Here is a 23,259-nt window from a genome sequence, read left to right as displayed (position 1 = left end):
CCTTTCTTGGAGAGTCCTTTGCCCTGTGCCGGTCCCAGAGCTGTCTTGGGCCTGTAGACTGGCTCTGTCACTTCCCTTGGAGACACAGAAGGTCGGAGAGCTTTTGGACTGGTCTCTCAGCAGAATCCTGAGGTGGCTTCTTGGGAGAAGCCAGTATTGCCCTTTCTTCTCTGCTGTTTCTCCCAGTTCAGAGAACTTTCTGCTTGAAAAGAACTTCTACCCTCAGAGATATATCTTCCCCTCCTGGCCACTGGTTCAGCTTCACCTGGTTTTTTGTTGTTTATTTTGGTACCCAGGATTGAACCCAGGGGCATTTACCACTGAGCCATATCCCCAGCCCTTTTTATTTTATTTTATTTTGTTTTATTTTATTTTTGGTACTAGAGATTGAATCCAGAGGCACTTAATCACTGTGCCACAACCCAAGCCCTTTGTTATATTTAGAGACAAGGTCTCACTGAATAGCTTAGGGCCTCACTAAGTTGCTGAGGCTTAAATTTGTAATCCTCCGTCCTCAGCCTCCTGAGTCTGGGATTGTAAATGTGTGGCATGGCACCCAGCTCCCAGCCAGTCTTTGTATAGAGGCTCTTCCCCTTCCACATCCCCACCCCACCCCACCCCATCCCTAATAGTCTTCCATCACACCCAGGGCCCTCTCTGGAGCAGAGCAGGGGCCAGCTCAGCCTTCTAGCATGGCTGACTCCTTGAGGTTATAGGTTTCTTGAGGGTATATGCCTACTCTGTCCTTGCATACCTTACCTTAATACCTTGTGGACACTCAAAAGTGTTTTTAGTTTTTATATAATCTACTAATATCTTGCATTTATTTTTTGAGATGGTATTTCACTATCTTGCACATTTTCTAATATTTTCATTTAAGAAACATTTATTGAATTCTTGTGTGTGCCAGGCACAGTGTCACATGTTGAGGACACAAGGATGAATACAAAACTAGTCCTGCCCTCAAGGGACGATGCTCCAATACTTTTTGATCAGGAGAAATTATTTCCATTTAACACATGTAGGAATTGAAGCTCAGAGGTTAAGTGAAATGTTTGAGGTGATCCAGGTGGTTACTGATGAGCTGGAATTAAATGTGGGTCTTTGGTTCCCAAACCTAGAATCTTTCTTAATGTAGCTTGATTAAACATATGAAATAATTAATGGAGACGTTATAGCATTATTTACCCAATACAATGTTTTACTATTGCATCTATCCATTAGCAAAGTGAATAGTGAGAGATGTGTGACCTAATAGGATCATTAAATTCACGACAAGGTTAACATTAGCTTGTTGATTCTCTGCAGAATGCTAGTTGTGTAACCTATCTGGGAAGCCTCACCCCATCCATTGCTCTCATAGCTGTATCCATGATGGAGCAAGTATTTAAACACAATAGTATATGGCTAGCCTATAATCCCAGCAACTCAGGAAGCTGGGTCAGGAGAATCACAAGTTGGAGGTTAGCCTCAGCAATTTAGCAATTTAGCAATACCCTTTCTCAAAATTAAAAATAAAAAATGTTGGGAACTTAGCTCAGTGGTAAAGCATGCCTGGGTTCAATCCCCAGTACCCAAAAAAAAAAAAAATTATATGGCTATAGAGTCACTGGAATTTGATTTCGAAAGCAAAAAGTATCCACAGCAAATGATATTCAAAATAATCCAGTCATGTTACCTTGGGCAACAATACCTCTGGATAGGGTTGTGTGATTTTCCTTTCCTTCACTATGCTTTCTCTCTATTTGCTGTAATGAACGTGTGTTAATTTTGCTGAAGGAATCTACAGATGCTTACACAGGTGTGTCTGCTTGTGTCTGCACATATATTTGGCAAGTGGCTGAGGGTTATATTCCAGGGGCACTCCACAGGATTCTCTTCTAATGGCTTATCTTCTGTTTGGCACTACCTAGGTCATCAAGAAGAAGCTGGTGGGTTCTGTGAAGGCATTGCAGAAGCAGTATGTGTCCCTGGACACAGTGGTCACTAGTGAAGATGGAGATGCGAACACCATGTGCAGTGCCTTGGAGGCTGTGTTTATCCATGGCCTTCATGCCAAGCACATCCGCGCGGAGGCTGGAGGGAAAAGGAAGAAAAGTGCCCACCAGAAGCCTCTGCCTCAGCCTGTCTTCTGGCCCCTCCTGAAAGCTGTCACCCACAAGTGAGATCAGCTGGAGATGTTTTCTTAGGGGAGGAGCTTCAGAGTGTGGGATGCTAGTTTTATCCTCTCCCTGTCTTCTAGAGTAGAGATGGGGTGAGAGAAGCCTGGAGAGTGTCTAGAGAAGGTTTATCACCAGACCTAGCTTCCCAGACAGACCCTAGACCTTGAGACTCTGAGAGTCTCAGCCCTTGGCAAGAGTCAGTGGTCCTGGCACCCCAGGGCCAATGACATTTTGACCATGTATGGCAGAGTCAGGCAGTTAAAACTAAGATATTATTCTGTGGCCCTTTATAGAAAAAGTTGCTCTATCTTCAAATATTTTAACATCTGTGTTCTAAATATTATACTCATAATGAGGTATGGGTTTTATTGTTTGTTTTATCAAGAACTAGAATGCAAGTAGAACATCTGAATGTTCACTTGAGTCATGTGTCTCTGACCTTGTCTCTAATTGCTGGGACTTTTGAGCAAGTGGCTGGCATAGTGCCTCTAAAAGCTGTTCAATGCCACCTTTAGCCCAAGGTGCCTTATTAGTCTCTGAGCTTCCTTTCCCCGCCTACTGACACTGTCCTATCTCAGGTTTTTAACCTCTCTCCTGGGCAGCAGTGGCTTTAATTGTCCCTATTATCTCACTGTGTCTTTCCTTAAGTCATCAGCTGCTTAACACTTACTGAGCTTAAACTAGCTACAGCTCAGCCACCAAGTCCAGTGGTCTGCACTCCCCCACGGGAGACACACACAGGCATTGTAGTCTCACAGAGGGGCATTTATGCCAGACCAATGGATTTGGGAGCTGAGTTTCTCATATCAGTTTCTGATCTCCTTATCCAGAGCAATCTATCCTAAAGCAGTCCTCATAGGTGTGGGCAGGTCACTTTCCTATACAGAAACCTGTAGCTCCCAAATGCTGCCCTAGAGTCTAGTTCACTAAGTTGGGGCCCCTGAATCTACATCCTGGTAAGCTCTCCAAGGGCTTCTGTGCAGCTAGTTGTGGGAAACTTTGCTTTACGTGGCCTTATCAGTTTTTACTCAAGACCTTCCATTGCCTGATTTCATAACCAAATCAATCACTCTCCCTCCACTTGTTGTAATTAGAGTGCTCACATTCCTGTTACAGGTCTGTTGTTTTCCTACCACTTGTGCCCTTTTTCTGTGCATCCATTTTGCCTAGAAGTTTCTCTATCTCTGCTTCTTGAAAGTCCTTGGTTCTAGCTTAGATACTTTCTTTTCTGTGGCATTTTTCTTACAACAACCCAGAAACTATGGTCTGACCTCCCACGACAACTTCTTCAACTAAAGGGCTCATGTCCATGTGCCTGTGAACAGCAGTTACTTAGGGCTAGGAGAGTAACTCAATGGTAGAGTGCTTGCCTGACACACACAAGGTCCTGGGTTTGTTCCCGAGCCCCACAAAAACATAAAGGCAGTTACTTCACCCTGTTTCTTTTCAGTTCCAAAAACTTGAGGGCTTAGCACACATGCTTGGATAAGCAGATGATTTTACAGATTCTAGGGATGGTTATATTGAACATGGCAATTATCTTTCATGACACCAACAAGAAGTCAGGAGTTATAGCTTAGTGTTTCTATATTCCCTTTAAAACATATTATCCAAGTATTTTTTATTCCTATAATACTTGCAGTAGTTATGATGGATTCTTGCTAACCAGTGGGTAAAATGACATCTCAATGATTTGAGAAAATTTCTTGAAACAAGTAATCCTCTTCCCCATTCCAGACACATCATCTCAGAATTGGAGCACCTGGTCTTCGTCAACACAGATGTGGGCCGCTGCCGGGCCTGGCTGCGGCTGGCCCTCAACGATGGCCTGATGGAGTGCTACCTGAAACTGCTGCTACAGGAGCAGGCCCGACTGTGCGAGTACTATCAGCCCACAGCCCTGCTTCGAGACGCTGAGGAGGGAGAGTTCCTCCTTAGTTTCCTGCAGGGACTAACATCCTTGTCCTTTGAACTGTCCTATAAATCTGCCATCTTAAATGAATGGACGCTCACCCCATTGGCCCTCTCTGGGCTTTGCCCACTCTCTGAGCTTGACCCTCTCACTACCTCTGGTGCAGAACTACAGCGGAAGGAGTCTCTGGATTCAATTTCCCATTCCTCAGGCTCAGAGGACATCGAAGTCCAGCACTCGGGTCATAAGATACGGCGGAATAGGAAGCTCACTGCCTCCTCCCTCAGCCTGGATACAGCCAGTTCATCCCAGCTGTCCTGCAGCCTAAACTCCGATAGCTGTCTACTTCAAGAGAATGGCTTCAAGAGTCCAGACCGTTCTGAGGAACCCATGTCCTACGATTCAGACTTGGGCACAGCAAATGCTGATGATTCCGACCCGTCTCTACAAGAGTGAGTGCCCTTCCCACAGCCCTGCCCTCTCCACCTCCCACTTTTCTCTCTTCTTTCTGATCACATGTGATTTTCTGTCACTGAACTCTGTCAAGGTATAAGAAAGTCAAAGGGAGGCATGGCTCTTAGATATAGAAAGGCTCAGAGCTGGTACAAAACTCCAGCTTTGCTTCTGGGCCACCTTTAACAAGTCACTTAGTATCTCTGAGGTTTAGTGTAAAATATGTTTAATCGTTTAGAGAATATGTGCAATTTCTAGCAAATACAATGAAGCATAATGCATAAGAATGTAACTTCATAGAAGACTTCCTAGAGGACACAAAACCCAGGACAACAGGGATAAGCAAGGAAGTGTGTGGAAAAGTGTCTGATTCACTTGACCTTAGAGGGAGCCGGGGCACAACCTTCTTCAGCCACCTTTTTTCTTCTTCTGTCTTTTAGCTCAGACCAGGGGTGGTCTGAGCTACATCCCAACCCTTTTTTATTTTTTATTTTTTTAGACAAGTTCTCACTAAATTGCTGAGGCGGGCCTTGAACTCGCCATCCTTACCTCAGCTTCCCAAGTCACTGGGATTACAGGTGTGCACCACCATGACAACCTTTTTTTTTTTTTTTTTGGTACAGGAGATTGAATCCAGAGATGCTCTACCACTGAGCCACCTCCTAGTCCTTTTTATTTTTTTATTTTGAGACAGGGTCTCATTAAGTTGCATAGGGATTCGCTGAGTTGCTGAGGCCAGCTCAAGTGACACTGGTGCCCCAGCCTCCTGAGCCACTGAGACTACTGGCGTGTGCCACCACGCCCAGCTAAAGTTTTTTTTTTTTTTTTTAATAATTATTTTATGGCAAAAGAAATCTAAACCATATACAGTGAAAATTATTTTCCTTCTCTGTCCTGCATCTATCCTGTTCTTCTTCCTCATTTATTAATAAATTGTTGATTTGTTGCATATTCTTCCAAAGTTTCTAAATGCATCTGTAACAAATAATAGTATGCAAATTTTTAAAATATCTTCCTTATTTCTTATCCCCTTTTCCACAAAAGGAAGTATGTTTTTCTATCCTTGTTTTAGAGATCTTTTCCTATCAGATTGTCTTCATTCTTTTTTCTATCATATGTTATTCCATTGCTTGAATATATATTAGTTTATTTTATCAGCCCTATATTTAATGGACATTGGAGTTTAGTATTTCCATAAATAATCTTGTATTTGTGGTCTTTTAGTTTTATGTAAATATCTCAGTTCAGTAAACTCCTAGAGGCAAAATTGCTGAGCCAAAGGATGAATTAATATGTGCTTTTCAGGCACTGCCTATTTATACTCTACCAGAGGTGTAGCCTTATCCTCTTACCTTGCCACAAGTTATTATCAAACTTGTGGATATCTGCTCATTTAATAGATGAAAATGTAGACCTTATATTGAGTCTCCCTTAGGTAAGCCCGTGTTCCATCTGCCTGATCTTAGGACCTTTTCCCACTCCTGCTGCCCACCCTGACCTTGATTCAGGTCCTTCCAGGGTTCCCACCCAGTGCGGAAATAGCACTGGAGTTAGGTGGTGTGTGGACTAGTTTGCAGTCCTGTTCTGCCACTTACAAGTCCAGTAATGTCAGGCACGCTGCTGACTCTTGCTGAAGCTCTGTTTCTTCATCTTTAAGATGGAGATTCTCTTACACATGGCTGTTTGAGAATCAAGTCAGATGCCTGTTGGTGAGCAACACAGGTGAGACTGTATGGTTGGTTCCAGAGACAGCTTCTGAGCACTGAGCCTGTGAGATGGAGTTTCTTTATGTCAAATGGATAGGGAATGTTGGGGAGGAACAGTCTCTACCACATGATGTAGGTCTGCTCACCTGTCTCAGCTCTTTTTGTGTCTCTGCCTTCTCCACAGACCATCCTGCTTTGCTATGTCATATACCTGGTCTTTATCTTTCATGAATCTTATGATTGGAAAATTCCAACTTGAGGTCATTGAATCAGTAACCATCCACCCTGTGTGAGACGCATTGTCTTAGGTTTTATGGGGAAACTCAAGGGACAAGGGTCAGAATGTATAGACAAACACTGGACAGTGAGGTGAACCCCTGACAAACATTAAACACACAGATGCACAAATGCATGTCTAACACCATCATTCTTAGAGCTTGGCCTTGAAGTAAGTATTTGAACATCCACAGAGATCAGCATTTCTTAGATACAAGTGTCTCACCAGCACTTAAGGGTTTACTTATGCCGGATTTAATGGCACAAGCCTGTAATCTCAGCGGCTTGGGAGGCTGAGGCAAGAGAATCCCAAGTGCAAAGGCAGCCTCAACAATGGTGAGGTGCTAAGCAACTTAGTGATTACCTGTCTTAAAATTAAAAATAAAAAGGGCTAGAGATGTGGCTTAGTGGTAAAATGCCCCTGGGTTCAGTTCCCAGTACCAAAAATCAAAACAACCACCACCAAAATAAATAAATAAATTTAAAAACTGCTGCAAAAGCTTTGTTAATATTTGTCAGATGTTATTGTCGTGAATCTTGCCCTTGGGGGAAATAGTTCTCAGTATATGCAGCCCACCTCTGTGCTTATTTCAGTGGCCCTTGCCTGTCAAAACAGTACCATATTCCACCAACACAAGACATTTGGCAGTACTGCTTTGTAAGGTGGTTCTCCAGGCCATGTTTTTTAATTACTGCACACATGTATAAGCATATGTATATGCACACGTGTGTACACACACACACCCACCCCCCCACACACACACACACACACAAATCACATACTCTTTTTTTTAAAACCAGGAGTACTTAACAACTGAGACACATCCCTCCTCTTTTTTTTTTCAATTGTATAACTCTATTTATTTATTTTTATGTGGTGCTGAGGATTGAACCCAGTGCCTCACATATGCTAGACAAGCACCCTACCACTGAGCCACAACCCCTTTTTATATTTTATTTTGAGACAGGCTAGTTGCTTAGGACCTCACTAAATTGTTGAGGCTGCCTTTGAACTTGAGATCCTTCTGCTTCAGCCTCTCAAGAAGCTGGGATTACAGATGTGTACCTCTATGCCCAGCTGACACATAGTCTATAAAAAATTGCTTTCTAAAATAAAGCACATTTAAATTAAAAAAATTTTTTTTTAGTTATAGATGGACACGATGCCTTTATTTTGTTGTTTTTTTAATGTGATGCTGAAGGTCGAAACCAGTGTCTCACACATACTAGGCAAGTGCTCTACCACTGAGCCATAACCCCAGCCTTAAAAATTTTTTTTTATTAAAAGTTTCTGGAAATTGGTGCCCAGAGCCAAATAGAAATGGAAGGACTGTAGCCATTTTGGTTGCAATTTTTTCACAATTCTTCAAAAATTTCTTTTCTTTTACTTTTCATTCAAAATCTCATCTCTAGCTAGCAGTTTTTTCCGCTTGATGCACGTGTCTCTCTTATATTCTCTGGCCCTGAAGATTGGTGAAACTGAACTTGTTTTCATCTTGACCATGGTTTTGATTCAGTGGAAACTGATTTATCATACAAGTTTCCTGCTATCTTTAGGCATTTCACTCATTTATTCTAATACCCCTAGTCTACTTTGTCATTAAAATTTTTCTTACATTAGGATTCATTAATTGATAATCATTTTATAGTGCTAACAAGTATTTTCATAATTTGACTTTTTTTCTCTAAATGTTTATATTTGTGTACATGGAGGCTAAGCAATCTTATCAGTGATAAAAGTAACTACGAAAAAATTGAGGTTAACATTTATTGAGTACTTACTTTGTGCCAGACACTCTGCTAAGCATTTTGCCTACATTATCTCTTTAGTCTTTGTCATAGTCATAAAAAGTGGGTGCTATTGTCAGTCCTGCTATGCAGATAAACGAATTAAAGTTGAGGAGCTGAAAGAACAGCAGTGTACTAAGTGAGACCACATAGACTCAGGAGCCTGCTCTTAATCATTCACTACACCATCTTCCAGGTGCCCGTGGGCAACTGGGACCTCACAAGGCAGATTTGCAAAACTCTGCCTCCCTGCCTCATTGCAGAAGTGGCTCCATTCTGTCCCAGTGGTATGGACACGTACAGTTGTTAGCAAATTTACTTTCCTTCTCTGCCTGTAGAAGCCCTTTGTTTCCAGAACTCAGCACTCCCCACTCCTGCAAGATGCACTCTTGAATTTTCATTGATCTGTTTTTAGAATGAGACCTTAGAGCAAGAAACAGCACCTGCCCACTTTCCCTTCACCCCCAACCATTCCTCAAACACCTTTCCACCTTTCTCCGATTGGTTATCCATTTTTCTTATTGCGATAGACTTCACATACCATAAGATTCACCTTTTAAAGAGAATATAGTTCAGTGGTATTTTGTATGTTCACCAGGTTGTGCACCATCATTACCATCTAATTCAAGAACAATATCACCACCCCAAAGGGAAGTCCCTTACAAGTACCATGGATTGCCAATTCTGGACATTTCATATAAATGGAATCATATAATATGTGGCCTTTTTTTTCAACTTAGTATAATGTTTTCAGAATCCATCCATTTTATAGCACATATCATGCCTGAATAATACTCCAGTATATGTATCTGTTCATCCATTCATCAGCTAATGGACATTTTCCCCCACACATTTTGGCTATTTTGGGTAATGTTTCTTTGAACATTCATATCCAAGTTTTTGTGTGAACATATTTTTATGCCTATTAGACATATACCCAGGGATAGAATTGCTGGGTCACATGTAACTCTATGATTAATTTTTTGAGGAACTACCAAACTCTTTCTACAGTAGCTGCACTGTTTTACGTTCTCACAACTAATATGAGTTAATTTCATCATGTCTTTACTAGTCTTATTATTCTCTTTGAATATAACCATCATAATGGGTATAAAGTAGTATCTCATTATGCTTTTGATTTGCTTTTCCCTGAAAGCCAATGATATCGAATACCTTTCATGTACTTATTGTCATTTGTTATCTTTCTTGGAGAAAAGTCCATTCGTATCCTTTTTCCATTTTAAAATTTGATTGTCTTTTATTATTGAGTTGTAAGAATTGCTTATATATTTGGATATTAGACTTTTATGTATGATCTGCAAATATTTTCTCTCATTCTGTGTGTTGTCATTATGCTTTATTTTTTTTATTTTTTATCAGTGCTAGGGATGGAATCCAGACCTTGTACATGGTAGGCAAGGGCTCTACCAAGCTATGTATCCAAGCCCCTCACTTTTTTGATAGATCATTAGGAACACAAAAGTTTTTAATTTTGAGGTAATCCAATTTATCTATATTAATCACTGAGGCTTAGATGTCACATCTGAGAAACCATTACCTAATCCAAAGACACAAAATTTATGCCTTATTTATTTATTTAATTAATTTATTTGTTGAGACAGGATCTTACCATGTTGCTCAGACTGGCCTCAAACTCAAAATCCTCCTGTTTCAGCCTCCCAAGTAACTAGGATTACAGGCATACATCATTGCACCCAACTATACCTATATCTTCTTCTAAGCTTTAGCTTTCTTTTATAGCTTTAGCTCTTACATTTAGGTCTTTGATTCATGGTGAGTTAATTTTTTTATATGGTGTGAGATCATATTCAAACTTTATTCTTTTTGCATGTGTCTGTTCACTGATTTCCAGCACCATTTGTTGAAAATACTGTTCTTTCCCCCATTGAAATGTCTTGGTGTCCATGTTGAAAGTCAGTTGCTCATAAGTGTATGGGTTGGCCTCCTAATTCTGACTATCTGTCTTGGAATGTTTTGAGTTAGGATGGCATAGGAAAGAGCACAGCTCAGTGGGAAGACAAGCAGGTAAGCAACCTGGGTGCTAAAATCCTCATGTCTGTCAGGCCCAATTAAGGGGCGTTTAACATCTTCTGAACCTAGTTTAAGTAGATGTGTGCAGATTTTGGACTGCAAACAACCTTGTTACCATCTAAGGCAAACTCTGCTGATTTTATAAGCCGAAGAGAAAACAGCAAATAGGTTTATTTTAGAAAACAAACTTGGATTCTCAGAAACCACAGGCGAGGGAGGAGCAGTCACTAGCCAGGGCACATTCCAGAAGGCTCAGAAATACGTTTTGTGCAGTATACATGGATACTGTGACAGTAACATTGACTCCCTGTGGCCCCAGAAAGCGCCTCAGAGACAAGGAGTGGCAGTCCCACAGGAGCATGAAGAGATACACCCTGTGTACACTGGGCTCAACTTCTGGGGACATGAGGTTTCTATGATCCCATACCCAGTCCAGCTCTGAGGGGAATTAACCCTTGCACCTCATTCCCTCCCTGCTGCCCTGGTGACTGTCACAAGACAAAGTATAACCTCATCTCACCCAGTCCCTGTCCCAGTAGTCTTGGTGTCTCTTCTGCTTTGCTGATGGGGATCCCCACTGTAGACACCATCTGTCCTGGAGTCTCTGTCACAGACAGTGTTGGGGAAACAATTGCCCACACAACCATTTGCTTGAGCAGACTCTCAGAAAGGCAGTTCGTTCCATGTGCAAGTGTTCATTTGTACCCTGTGAACATTTTACCTGAGATCCTGACTACACAGCTCACCTGACCAGGGACAACCTTTGTGGGGTGTGTCTAGAGGGCTTTGTGGGGCTGGGGGCTGGGGAGTGCAATGGGTATTGAAGAGAGTGTTGTTTTATTTGGTTGTTTAAATCACAGAACAGCATTTTTCCATTCTTACCACTGTCCCAGTAGCCTTAGGCCTTCTATCCATCATCTTATACACAGATTTCTTTGTTTAAAAACTTCTAGGGTATTGTCAGAATTCAGCAAAGCCCAGGTAAACTCTGTGCCAACCAACGGACTAAGCCAAAAGACGGAGATCCCCACGCTACAGGCTTCACTCTCCCTGGCCACGTGTACACACCTGGACTTTGATGTGCCTGCAGAATCCCTTGCTGCCCAAGCATCTTCTGGGAGCCCAGATGGTGGTCACAAGCAGGAATCACTTTCCCAGGCATCTGACATCCCAGATGTGCAGCAACCAGATGTTGCCCAAGCTGAACCTATGGGGAGCACTTCAGACCAGCAGCCCTCTAGTGCTACGAAAGAGACAGATGCAGCAGTCAGCCACAGTGCCCAGCAGAAGGCCCTGGAGGATGGTACAGTTGGACTGAAGCTTGTGGTTTCCTCCCCCACCAGCCCGGTGAGTGGTGCAGGATTTGGGGAAGTCCTGGGGAAATGATTCAGAGCAGAAGCAGGGTTTCCCCAGCTAATGACCTTGAGTCTCTGCCTTCTCCCCATTAACCTCCCTTTCCTGCCTGCAGTAGTGTTAATAGCATGGAAATGATGAGCTAGTGTTTCTTGGGCTGTGAGGAGTGGAGATGAGCCAGGTGCTGTGCCAATCACTTCCCATGTATGTACCTCTCGTATCTTCACATCAACTCTGTGAAGAAGGTAATCCCTACCTGGTCACAGTCTCTCCTCTTAACCACTACCACTCACCAGCTTAAGGCCTTAGGCAAGTGACTTTGCATCTCTGAGCCTTAGTTTCCTCCTTAGTATTTATTATTATTAAATTAATATTTTTATAAAATACCAGGCTTTGAAAAATACACATTTTTCCTTGACCCAGGTTTTAGAACTACATGGTCCAATGTGGCAGTCCATGTGGCTGTTGGGCACTTGAAATATGACCAGTCCAAACTGAGATATGCTATATAAAATAAGCACTGTATTTTGACAACTTAGTGTGAAAAAGATAAAAGAATAAAAACCTTTCAATATTTTTTGTGATGTTAGGGATTGGAGGCAAGCACTTCACCAACTGAGCTATCTCCCCAGCCCTCAGTAATTTTTATTTTTATGAGTTTTTTTATTGATTCCATGTTAAAATGAAAAGATTTTGGACATATTGGACTAAATAAGATAGATTAAAATTCACCTGTTTCGGGGCTGGGGATGTGGCTCAAGCGGTAGCGCGCTCGCCTGGCATGCGTGCGGCCCGGGTTCGATCCTCAGCACCACATACCAACAAAGATGTTGTGTCCGCCGAGAACTAAAAAAAATAAAATAAAAATTAAAAATTCTCTCCTCTCTCACTCTCTCTTTAAAAAAAAAAAAAATTCACCTGTTTCTTTTTACCTTTTACCTTTTTTTTTTTTAGTGTTAAATGAACCTTTATCTTATTTTAATGTGGAGCTAAGGATCAAACCCAGTGCCTTCCACATGCGAGGGAAGCACTCTACCACTGAGCTATGCCCCTAACTCTCTTTTTGCCTTTTTTTATGTGCCTACTAGAACATTTAACATTATACATGTGGCCCACACTGTTTTTCTAGTAGATAGCACTGGCCAGTCCGATTTGTTAGGAACCTTAGGAGAGACAGCCCTGGGCCTCTCCTTGAGAGCGCTGTGGGCCGAGAGGCTTTAGGACTGCTGGCCCAATGAAGCACCTGTCAAGCTGTGCATTAGAGCTCCTTAGCCTTTTACACTTGTTCCTGTGGCCTTTGACATTTCCCAAAGTTATTGACTTTTATTGAGTGTTTGCAGGAAGGTATGTGCATGGTATCTGCCCTTTCTATGACTCAAGTCCCAGCTACCTAACAGGGCAGGGTGAGCAAAGGCAGCTGCTCTGGAATGCCTCTGGAGACCTATAGAGGAAGAGGGAGAGAGGCCACAGTGAAAGAGAGAAAATGAACCCCTTTGTAGGTGTGAGTTTCTCTAATGACTCTCTCTGGCCTTTACAGTTGAACTATACCATGGAGGGCAAAAGAGAGTCGTGAGAAACAGAGGCAGAAATTAGAAAACCCCAAGTTTATCCCAGCTGCCATCTGGGGCTCAGGTTGGGATGTGGTCTTGCTTTTTCAGCTCTATCCATGCTTATTTCTCCCTGGGTATTAGCTTCTAGATCATATGACTCAGGTTGGGGTCAGGGCCATGAAGCCTAGAGAGGCACTTCTCCCGCTTCCTAACAGCCTTATTTGAAATACAATTAATCAAAGTATAATTCAGTGGGTTTTAGTGTATTCATAAGATTGTGTATATTCATGATAAAGGGGTTACTGGCAGTTGAACCTGGGGCACTTTACCACTGAGCTAAACCCCAGTCCTTTCTATCTTTTATTTTGAGACAGGGTCTCGCTAAGCTGCTAGGGGATCTCACTACATATTCACACATTATTGAATATGACTATATAAATCATATAACTATAAATGCGAGCTAGATTCTCTGTATTTACTATCCTGAAAATGGCTTTGGATGTACTTCTGGAAGATGAATGTTATGGGCCCCTAAAGGTTGTGCAAGGTGACTGCCAAGCCATGCTGAAGGTTATGCTGAGCCGTGCCCTGCATGCCTGTTCCTGAGTTCCTTATCTTTCTGTGCTTCCATGCTTATTATTTGAGCAAAAATGTTTGGAGGAATGTTGGGGGTCAATGTCAAGTTTTATAGCCCTCAGAGCCATTCAGCTTTTCTTTTAAAAATGTTTAGTTTTTCATTAATTCAACAGAAAGCATCTAGTATGAGCCAAGCACCATGGTGGATGCTAGGGATACAGAGATGGAACAGGACAGACAAGATCCCTACCCTTTGGGGACAGACACTAGATTAGACAAATGATGATCCACATCACAATTACACTTGTGCTAAGTGCTGGGTAGGAAGGTGCAGAAAACTGGAAGCTACCCAGAGTGACTGTCTATGAGTTGGTCAAATCAATCCCCCATGGACCACCCACCTATGGCACAGTCGTAGGTACAAAGTCCCTTTGCCTGTCATAATGAGGACAGCCTAGACAGAATGTCCAATCCTTTTGAAGGTGATCCAGAGACCCAGCATCGCATTCCTTAGCTAGATCTCTCTCTCTCTGGAACTTAGCTATTGTGTACAGTGTCATCATGGTACCTGAGTAACTCAAGGTGGCATTCCTCTGTCTTGGGTCCCTGGTGGCAGGTGGTACTCTAATATAGTTATTGGGTCAGTAGTGATTCCCCCCACTATTAAAGGGGCAGGGAGCTGGCCAAATGTGAGCCCCTGAACCAACAGGCATAGAAAAGGAGAGAGAAAAGGGAACCCCTGTGTGATGATTTTGCAGGCACATTCTCTCCCTCCCCACTGCACCTGCCCGGGTGTGTTCTTTGATAGGGTTTTGCAGGACACATACTCTCAGTGCTTTTTCCAAGGAATCTGCTTCCCAAAGCTTTTCCCTGTTGTTTGAGAGAGCCAAAGGTTTTCTCTAGAGAACCTTTTCCTGGAGGCTGCTCTGTGGTCAGTGAACTAGGGTCTGCATATTTCCTAGTAGTCTCCCTCTCCTCAGTGGAGAGAGAAGCCCTCCCTATCCATGGTCATAACATTCACATTTGTTTCCATCCTTCCAGTTCCTTCAAACCACCTTTCTTATATTATACTAAAAACATTGGGACAGTCAAGATTTATTCCCCATCTTTTATGACCCTGTGCCATGTCCTTTAGTGGGAGATATCAAGAAAAATAGGACTGTTCAAACAAGGTGGGGTTAAGCATAGAATATCACTGGGTTCATTAGGGGACCCTGGCCCATCTGTGGGAGGAAGTGTGGGTTGAGAACCAATAAAGAAGCTTAAGGAGGAGGTGATGGATGATGTCTCCCATCAGGGCTATGAGCAGGGGCTACAGATGGTGGGAAGGATGTCACAAGTGTGTGAGAGGCTGCCAGGATAGCATCATGGTTTCAGGGAGCTGCTTCGGCCTGTTTTCCACAGGGTCTTGATGTCAGAGGCAGTCTTTGTTAAGAATGCAGCATTGTACATGTTCCCCAGTAGCCATTGACAGATCTTCCCATCCCTGGCAGAGGATGCACCTGCCAATTCTGAGGGGTCTGTGGAGGAGGCCTTGGGGGCCCAGTTCTGGGAGGTTCCCCAAGTGCCTGAATCAGATTTGCAGCTCTTGACTTAGGAGTCTTAGAGCATCTGAATGGATTAAACTGTGAAAACGCACCCTTCTGGGGCAGCCAGCCCCAGCCCAGCTCCTCTTCCCTGTCTACATAAGCAAGGAGGATGTCTTGATTTAGGGGTTGGAAATAGCAACATCAGGGTGAGGCTGATGGCACTTAACAAAACAGCTGGGCTGGTCCCACCCCTTGCGTGACTCATATCCTCTGTGTAGACAGCCACACAGGACAGCCCAGTCAGCTTCCTTGCCTCTGCTTTTGCATTTTTGGGCACAGAAGCAGGGAGGGCTTGAAATAGTGAAATAAAGGAACTGGAATTCATTCCCACTAGCCCACAGACCCCACACTTCTCCGACTTCCTCTGTTAGGTGAGCTTCAGACAGAGAGGGCACTCAGAGAGCACCGCAGAAGGGGCGGGGAAGGGCCTGCCTGTCGTGGCGTTCTAGGGCGGCCGAGGCAGAGGCAGGCACAGAACTGAGTCCTGTTCCCCACACCTCCCTCATCTCCAGCCCCGTAAGCAGGGCAGAAGAACCAACATGCTGGGCAGCTGGTGTCCACCTGCAAAGGGATCAAATTGCACTCCTTCCTTAGACCTAGCACAAAAATTAACACTGAGCATAGACCTAAATGTAAGAGCTAAAATTGTAAAGCTTTTAGTAGAAAGCGTAGGAGTAGATCTTCATGACGCTGGCTTTGGCGATGGTTTCTTAGTTACAACACCAGGAGCAGAGACAAAAGAAAAAAATAGGTAAATTGGACTTTAGAATAAGTTATACTCAATGTATACATGATGTGTCAAAATACACTCTGTTGTCTACTGTCGTGTATACCTAAAAAGAACAAATTAAAGAAAGAAAGAAAGTGAAAAGACAGCCACAGAATGGGAGAGATCACTGGTGAATCATATAACTGGGTCAAGGTCTAGTTCCTAGAATGTTAAAGAACCCTTGCAAAAAAAAAAAAAAATATATATATATATATATAATATATATATATATATATATATATATATATAATTTTTTTTTAGAGCAGCCATGATAGGGTGCCATAACCAGACAGCTTACAATAACAGAAATGTGTTCTTTGATAGCTCTGGAGGCTAGAAGTTTAAAATCCAGATGTCAGCAGGGTTGATTCCTTCTGGAGATTACAGCGAGGAATCTGTGCCATTCCTTTCTCTTCACTTCCAGTGTAGCCAGCAAACCTTGGTGTCCCTGAACTTGTAGACTCACCCTCCACCTTCCCCTGCACTCCCCCTCTGTGCTCTGTCTTCACTGGTGTTTTCCTCTGTGTGTGTCTTGCCTTCTCTTTGTATAAGGACATAACTCGTTTTGGATGAAGGGTCTACCCTACTCTAGTATGACCTCATCTTAACTAATTACATCTACATCTAAATAAAGATCACATTCTGAGGTGCTGGGGTTAAGAGCTCAACAAGTCTTTGCAGGGGAGGGGGGGCACAACTCATCACTTAACAACAAAGATAAATTAATTAAAAGTGGCCAAAGGATTCAAATTGGTTTTTTTTTTTTCCCAAAGAAGATATATCAATACCACCCAACACATGAAAAGATGTTCAGTATCATTAGACATTAGGGAGGTGCAGATCAAAACAGCAATGAGAGAAAAAAAAAAAAAGAAGAAAACTGCAATGAGATAGCCCTTCACACCCATCAGGATGGCTGTAATCAAGAAATAACAAACATTGGAGAGTTTATAGAGAAATTAGTTCCCTCATAAATTGCTGATGGAAATGTAAAATTGTGTAGCCACTTTGGGAAATGGTTTAACAGGTCCTCAATATGTTAAACTTAGAGTTTCATACAACCCCACAAATCCACTCCTAAGTATGTAGCCAAGAAAAGGGAAACCTGAATCCACACAAAAACATGTACATCGATTTTCATAGCAGTATTAATCACAATAGCCAAAAGTGGAAACATCCCAAATACCCATCCACTCATGAATGGATAAATAAAATATGTTCATCTATACAATTATTTGGCCATAAAAAAGAATTTGAATTTTCACATATACTTGGTGAAAACATTATGCTAAGAGAAAAAAAGTCAGTCACAAAAGATCACACATTATATGATTCCTTTTATATGAAATAGCCAGATTGTGTAAATCTATAAAACCAGAAAATAGATGAGTGGTTTCCCAGAGCCGGAATGGTCATGGGGAAATGAGGGTGCCTGCCAGTAGGTATGGGTTTCTTTTTGGTGTGATGAAAATGTTCTGAACTTAGATTAAGGGGATGGTTGCACAACTCTGGGAATATACCAAAATTATTGAATTATATGCCCTTAAAAATGGGTTCATTTTGGGCTGGGGATAGAGCTCAGTTAGTAGAGTGCTTGCCTCTCATGCACAAGGCCCTGGGTTTGATCCCCAGCACCACAAAAAAAAGTGGGGGGGGGGCGTCATTTTACGGTATATAATTTTTTAAACCTTAAACATCAGACAATCTCTATCTTTACTTCTTTCTCAACAGAAAAGCAGAAACTGGATCTCTGAAGATGACTTCTACCGGCCTACCCAGGAGCAAGCCCCTGAGAGCACCACAGATGGCTCCTGAGCTGGTTCTCGAGGAACTCCAGAGTCAAGGCCTGCTCTCCACAGGCATTTTTCTCAAGGACCAAGAAAGAGCTGCTCCCTGGGGGCATTAGACAAAGCATGTGTGCCTTCCCCAGGAAGCAGGAAACCCAGGGCAGCACCAGCTCCGGAACATAAAAACTTCCGGGTGGTGCACCGCAGGCAGATGGGTAGGTGGCTCATCAGGTACCATGCAGTTGTAAAGTCTTGTTTGCCATTATCCAATAGGTGGCGTGTTCTCCTAGAGAAACTTCATATCAGAATGTAATAAGAGGCATACTCGTGCTTAGTAATTCAGAAGAGCATTTTAGGAAAAGTACTGTATTCTCTTATAAAATCTTATTGAGATAGTGTTAAAACCTATCTACAGAGAATTAAAATACTGTTTCATATATTGAAACAGAAATACGCTCCCTGAAATTGCACTATAAAATTGAGAATTACAGAGGATTCTTGATTCCCTCTGTGCTCAGAGCACCCTGCACCTTGGAGGCCGAGGTGTTCTAACAGCTCCTTCTAAAAGCCTTATTTTAGATGGTTCATTTAACAAAGCTGGTGGGCTTTATCAGGTCTTGTGTTTGTTTCTGTCCTCCATGTGCTATTTATTGTGAAGGTCCCACCCTATGAAATTCCAAAAAGCACTAAATAACCATAACCTAATTTTTCTGTAACCCTCAAAATGAGTTCCTTTTATAACAAACAAAATAATGGGGTCCTGGCATCAGTTTCTCCTCATTTTCTGTTTATAGTGACCTAGCTGAGAATTCTGTCAGGTTCATGGGGCTCTGGGTGGGAAGAGCCCTGGTCTCCATGTTGGCTTCTTTTGGGTTTGTCCCACCTGCTTTTGGCTGTGGTCTCTAACCATGTCTGAGAAGGTGTGCTTTTTTCTTTGTCTTTCTTTCTTTTTTTCTTTTTCTTTCTTTCTTTCTCTTTTTCTTTTTTCTTTTTTTTTTTTTAGTGGTAGATGGACACAATATTTTTTTATTTATTTTTATGTGGTACTGAGCATCAAACCCAGTTCCTCACACATACTAGGCAAGCGCTCTACCACTGAGCCACAACCCTTACCCCCAGTGGTATGCTTCTTACTTAGGATATCCACGGGGTCAGGAAACCCTATGCAGTACAAATCTCCAGGCTGGGGGAAAGAGAATTTTGTGGCCTTTGGACCCCTCCTTATAATGTAGCAGACTCCAGAGGAGCAAGGAGCATTGAGCAGTGTGGGTCACAGGCCTTCATTCCTTTGTTCATTGAACAGGTATTCGTTGGTGTCTCTAATGTGCCAGGCAGTATTCTAGATGTGTAGGACACAGGGGGAAGCATATGGGACTTGGATTCTGGCAGAGGGCTCCAGGAAATAAAAAAAACTGTCAAGTAATCATAGAGTGTGGTTAGGTGGTGATTAGAGCCCTAGAAAATAAGGAGTCAGGGAGTGCCAGGCTAGAGGGTAGCCAGAGCACCCTCACAAATAGAGTGACATGTGAGGTCATGGGAAGGGAGAAGGGAAGGAGGCATGAGGTCATCCGTGTGTTTCAGACCGTGAGAAAAATGAAAATCCTGTGCCAAGAACATGCTTAACATGTTCAGGGGACAGTGGTGACCAGAGCAACTGGCGCAGAGTGGGGAGGGGTGGTGAGAGATGAGGTCAGTGGCATGGAGGCCTATGGACCATGAAAGGTAGGTAGGCATTTGTTCTGGGGACAGAATGGCAGAGGGACATGTTCTAGCTTATCTTTTAAACTAATCACTCCAGCTCCTATACTGAAGGACAGCAGGGGATGCCAAACCAGTCAGGGGACTGTCGTCATAATCCAAGAAAGAGATGACGGTGGCCTGAGCTGTGAGGTAGTAGAGGTGGGGGAGAAGCAGGGGACTATTAGATATGTATTGAAGCTCAGAGGATTTGCTGAAGGTTTGGATATAAGGTGAAAAAGAAAAATCTGGGATAACTCCATGGTTTTTAGCCTAGGAAACTAGAAGGATGAAGTTCTCCATTTTATGAGATAAGGAACATTAGGGAAGAAGCAGTTTTGCAGCAAGAAAATTAGGAAATCGTTTTTGGCATGTCAGCTTAGACATATGTGGAGCAGGTAGATGTATTAAAGTTCATGGGTGAAGTCCAGGCTAGAGGAAAAAAGGGGGCAGGGTCTGTTGGCATAAAGCCCTGAGAGCAGGTAAGCTCAGCTAGGGAGTGGGTGTCCACAGAGCAGACAGGGACCCAGGGCTGAGCCCCAGAGTGCTCCAGCCCTGAGAGGTTGGGGAGCTGAGGAGATAAAGGGTCAGGTAAGGCCTCCAGGGAGGCCTTAGGTTTGGCCACAAGGAGGGTGTTGGCGGCCTTCCCAGGAGTAGTTTCAGTAAAGTGAGAAGTCAGAAGTCTAACTGGAGCAGGTTCAAGAAGGAATGGGAGCAGCAATAGAGCCAGAGATGCCTGTACTTCTTAAGCAGGTTTTCTGTAAAAAGGACTAAGAAACAAAGTGGTAATTAGAGATGTGAGTTGAGGCGAGAGATTTTAAAGATGGGAGAAATTACAGCATTCTGTGTGCCAGAGGGCCTGATCAAGTAGAGAAGGGAGGAAAGAGCGACACAGGAGAAAGGGAATTGCTGGAAAGATGTCCTTGGCCTTGTGTGGGTGTGGGGAGGGGTTGGCCTCACTTAGAAGCACAACCTAATGACAGGAGGCAAGGTCCAATGAAGGCCCAGATGCCAGAGTGTATATGAGCACATTCATCTTCTCAGCAAAGTGCAGGAAATGAGGTCAGTGCTGAGGAGGATTGGCCAAGGTGCTCAAAAATATTCCCATCCAGCTTTCAGAATCTCATCTGACAGTGGCCCATGACCGGCTGTGTTCTGGGGATTTCCACTGTGGCCCATACTCTAAAGTGCCTCTTTCTGCTTCTAGGGCTGTCCAACCCATTCCGGGGCCTCATGAAGCTGGGCACAGTGGCTCGGCGAGGGGCCATGGGCATCTGGAAAGAGTTCTTCTGCGAGCTCTCCCCGCTGGAGCTCTGCCTCTACCTGAGTGATGAGGAGCGCACCTGTGTGGAAAGCTGCTCTCTGCTGCGCTGTGAGGCAGTGGGGCCGGCCCACAGTGATGGGCGCTTTGAGCTAGTCTTCTCTGGCAAGAAGCTGGCCCTGCGTGCCTCCTCTCAGGATGAGGCTGAGGACTGGCTTGACCGGGTGCGGGAGGCCCTGCAGAAGGTCCGGCCTCAGCAGGAGGACGAGTGGGTGAACATCCAGTATCCAGACCAACCTGAGGACCCCGCTGAGGCTCCCCTAGGTGGACACCTCTCTTACTCAGCCTTGCTTCCGGAGCCCACAGTCCCCCAGGGCACACAGTTTGACTGGACATCTGCCCAGGTTCCGGAGCCAGATGCTATCAAAGAATCCCTTCTGTACCTGTATGCGGACAGGACCTGGATACCCTATATTTTTTCCTTGTCTTTGGAGTCTCTTAAATGCTTCCGAGTGAAAAACAATGAGAAGATGCTAAGTGACAGCCATGGAGTGGAGACCATCCGAGACATCCTGCCAGACACAAGCCTAGGGGGCCCGGCCTTTTTCAAAATCATCACAGCCAAGGCTGTGCTGAAGCTGCAGGCAGGGACCGCCGAGGAGGCTGCCCTGTGGAGGGACCTGGTCCGCAAGGTCTTGGCATCATACCTGGAGACAGCCGAGGAGGCTGTGACACTTGGCGGGAGTCTGGATGAAAACTGTCAGGAGGTGCTGAAGTTCGCCACCAGGGAGAATAGCTTCCTGTTGCAGTACCTGGTGGCCATCCCCACGGAGAAAGGCCTAGACTCCCAGGGCTGCTTCTGCGCAGGTGCTGACTCCCACCACCCACTGCCTGCCAGCCTTGCTCTACTTCCTGATTTGGGGCCCTCCCTGTGCCTTCATCCTTCCCCTGAGCTGACGTATCAGTGGGCTTCCAGGAAGCCTGTGCACCTCCCCAGCACCCAGTGGGGCCAGCTGCCTGCTCTTGGGCAGCCCCCTGTCTCTCCCCTCTCCTGCTGCTGGGTGGGACCTGTGGGTGACAACCATGCTTCCTGTTGCTGTCTCCTTTCTGCATTATCTTCTTGCTACACTGTCATATTCTTTTACAAAAGGGGCCTGGGATTCTCCCAAAGCAAGTATTTGTGCATGTTTTTGCAAGTCATGCTATTCCATGCTGTCCAGTATAACTTCCTGTGTTAATGAAAAGTTCTAGATCTGTGCTGTCTGCTGTGGTAGCTGTGAGCCACATGTGGTCACTGGGTGCTTAACACGTGGCTAGTGTGCATAAGGAACTGTTTTCCATTTAAATTCACTTAAGGGCTGGGGTGGTGACTCAGTGGTAAAGCACTTGCCTAGCATGTGTGAGACCCTGGGCTCGATCCTCAGCACCACATAAAAATAAATAAAATAAAGGTATTGTATTCTTCTACAACTAAAAAAAAAAATTTTTTTTTTAAATTTGCTAAATTCACTTAAAAGGGACACCTATGGTGCATGGCACTGTCTCAGGCAGCACAGCTCTATGTGTTATTCTGCAATTTGTTTTTTTCTCCTTAGTAATACATTATGGGTATTATTTCATGTCACTGCATCTGCCTTGTTATTATCACCATTGAATCTAATACCTTTGTGTGGGGCACTGAGCCAGATGCTTTATTTGGATTATCTCATTTAGTAGAGACTGGGGCTGTTACTCTGTTTATAGGTGAGGAAGCTGAGGCCCAGAGCTGGTAAGTGCTTTGGCTCAGGCTCATACAGCTAGTAAATGTTAGAGACAGAACTGGACCTTGATGGTTGCTCTCTCAGAGCCTGTGCTAGTAGAGACGACCCCAGAGGCCCTTGAATTGTCCAAGCCTATGTGATGTACCACTCACTCCCCTGTGCAGGGGGACATGCCAGCTGCACTGCTGCAGAAGGCCACAATAAGTTGAGTTCCAATTTCAGGGCTGACCTGGGGGGAGGGAGGAGCCTGCGGGACCAGAGGGGAAAGCCTCCTTAAATGTCTGGAAGGAAGTGGCCTGCAGTGGCCCCCTGGAAGATGGGAGAAACAGGCTGAGCAGAGCTTCCTACAGAAAACACCTGCAAGCAGCACTGCTGCCCCAGAACTCACCCTTCTCTCTTCAGCCTAAGGGGCAGGACTTTAGCACTTGTGAGGGGACACTTCCCACCTGTGAAGTAAGTGCTGTCACAGAGAACAGGTCTCCCCATGGCTGTCACCTGACAGCCAGGACTGTGAAACCCCAACTTCCT

At 44.0% G+C, this 23,259-nt stretch overlaps 1 pseudogene across 1 annotated transcript in view; it reads left to right on the top strand.

The window, feature by feature from the left end:
- The window catches only part of LOC308636867 (pleckstrin homology domain-containing family M member 1-like), a 37,249-nt pseudogene that overhangs the window by 647 nt on the left and 13,343 nt on the right, over positions 1–23,259 (top strand). Inside the window, exons 2-6 of the transcript XR_014024348.1 lie at positions 1,914–2,161; positions 3,900–4,526; positions 11,303–11,696; positions 17,918–18,188; positions 20,918–21,838. The product of XR_014024348.1 is annotated as a pleckstrin homology domain-containing family M member 1-like (transcript). The remainder of the gene's footprint in view (positions 1–1,913; positions 2,162–3,899; positions 4,527–11,302; positions 11,697–17,917; positions 18,189–20,917; positions 21,839–23,259) is intronic.

This window comes from Spermophilus citellus, assembly GCF_964194105.1.
Source record: "Spermophilus citellus genome assembly, chromosome: 17".
In the NCBI taxonomy this organism is placed as follows: domain Eukaryota; kingdom Metazoa; phylum Chordata; class Mammalia; order Rodentia; family Sciuridae; genus Spermophilus; species Spermophilus citellus.
This window is presented reverse-complemented; position numbering and strand designations above follow the sequence as displayed.